The following is a 2652-nucleotide window of genomic DNA, read 5'->3' as shown; positions in this document are numbered from 1 at the left end:
TTCCTTTCAAAACAACAGACATGGCGCGAGATTCGTTTGTGTGGACAGACAGCGAAGCAAATGCAAACAGGCCAAAAACGTTTGCACAAAAGTAAAAATGAGTACCACCTTAACAGCATCCATGATCAAATAGTAGCCAAACAAACTCTAAACATAGGACGCTCACATGACGTAAGCAATTTATGGCGCATAATGTGACGTTTGAGAACCTAAAACCCCGTTTCTCCCAGTTGACACGGCAACACATAACCGGCGTTTTCAGAAATCTCCACTTTGGCCGGAGTTTTTAGAAATAATCGTTTTCTGGGATAAAAACGGCGTTTTCGTGTGAATGACAGGCCAAAACGCAGGGAAATATCTGCGGTTTCCCATCGTGTAAACGGGGCCTGAGTTTCATTAATAAAAACGCCGTCTCAGTGTGGACGGAAGGACCAAACGGAGAGAAAAATATACGTTTTCAAACGAAAACGTATTAGCGTGGACAAGGCCTAACTCACCCCCACATCATCCAAGATGTTCTTATCTTTCTTTATTCAGTGGGAAAGCACCTGCCAGCATAGTGACAGTGACTGAAGTAATATCAAATTTGGCTATGTAAATAAAATTGAAAAGTCTCATTACATTTGCAAACAACAAAAGTCCTGTTGAGGTACAAGTTTATCATTTAGATCTAAATGAACCAACAGCAGTGTGGAGAGAGGTGGAAGACAGCAACTGTCTCTAAAACCTTCAAATGACACACAAGCTCATTCCTGTGACTCTGTGAATTACATAACCCACACATGCAAACCCACAACAATTTTTCAACACATTTTTTCTCTTTTTCTTTGCTTTTCTGCATTTTAAGAAATTTGGCATCAACCTGAACAGGGCTCAAGAACCAAGACAGGGAAAGTGACTTCCAAGACTGGCAACATTGTGCAAAAAAAGCAGAACTGAAAAAGATATTTTTGAAAAACTTGCACTAACTGTGTTCAGTCCACATTTGGGAGAATGGAGAAAATACATGTACTGTATTGTTCATTGATAACAGTTTACTGCACTTTAAATGTTTTTAAATATTGACATTTCAGCTTATGTGTTCATAAAAGCCATTTTTCTGCTTTTTTCCTTAAACAAATAAAAATGTTTTAAAACTCAGTGTATGTTGTTTTCCATTTCCTTTGCCATAACAAATAACATTATAACATATTTAATAAATGACAAATTCATTGTAAGTACAGTTTGGAAAGCAGTAATTACTGTATTTCCTGTATAAATGCAATGAGTTGCTGTATACAAAACAGTGCAATACTGTAAAATACATGTTATGGCATGTTACTGTGTTTTGGTAATAACAGTTCTATACTGTAAATGTTTACTATAGTAGTCCTGTAAAAGTACAGTAAGTGGCTGGCAACGCAGCTGCCAATATTTTACTGTACGTTTAAAATGAAAAGTTTGACTGTTTCTACAGGCAGTTCCTTTGACCTCATGCTTTAGTTTTTACTCTGATAAGCACTTTTCTGCTGTTTTCAGTGTAATTTGTCACAGGAGGACTTCAAGTATAGAATTTCTGAAAGATGAACCAGAGAAATTAACTAGAACTTAAGTGTCATGCAAATGAAGGGGTCTGAGTATTTTCTGAAAGCACTTCTGTAGAGTTTTGTAGGTCTTAAATCTTTCAAACCTGAATGACCTGTTCTGCATTATGTTTGCTTCCCTGTAGGAGAGGGATCTGATGTGAGTCACGCACTTAATACACACACGTTTTAAGACTCATAGTATCATGTTTTAATATCATAAACCGAAGCACATTGCATTTGACTTGTATAAAAAAGTAAATTAAGTATACACTATTCATCTTGTTTAACACATTACATTTTTTTTCATCATTTGCTATATAGAGCAAAGTATACCATCAGATTGAAGGGTGATACTCCCAAACCTGTACTTTCTGCAAGCTTTTTTTCATGGTAAATTAACACCTGAATGCATCATTTTCCTGTTGATCACTGTAAAGCTTCTTTGAAACAATCTGTATTCTAGAAAGTGCTATATAAATAAAGGTGGCTTGACTTGATTTGGACACTCCAAAAAGAGATCAAAACACCAAATGAATATAAGGAATCTATATAATTTATAAATGTATGAATACCAAAACACCCATGAAATAAAACCATTACAGTTTTTTTACAACCATTAATTACCAATTGCAATTCCCAACAGGACCAAAAAAAGTCTAAAAAGTAAAAAAAACCTTCTTTGACCTGGCTGCATATACCTACTACAGTACTCAGAGCCATTCAGGATCACTAAGCACAGCAACATACACATGAAAAATCAAAACATTATCCTGAATGTGTGCAGAAACATCGTGAATGTACTGAATCTTGTCTGTGAATAAATACAATGTGCGACCAGTGCGTCGAGAGCGCACATACATCGAGCACAGCGTCAGTTCAGACAGGCCACGTAGGCATAGGCTGCGGTCAGCTGTCAAATCGCTCCAACCACTACCGTTCTCCTATTAGACCGGAAGGATATATATTCGCGGCACTTCCGCCTGGGAAATATGCTTAAACTGCTCGCAAGCACCGCGTTACAGCTAACCTCAGCATGAAATTTAACTCAACGTTATTTCTATCACTTCTTACATGCTGGTTCCTGGCG

This window comes from Rutilus rutilus (assembly GCF_951802725.1).
Source record: "Rutilus rutilus genome assembly, chromosome: 14".
In the NCBI taxonomy this organism is placed as follows: domain Eukaryota; kingdom Metazoa; phylum Chordata; class Actinopteri; order Cypriniformes; family Leuciscidae; genus Rutilus; species Rutilus rutilus.
This window is presented reverse-complemented; position numbering follows the sequence as displayed.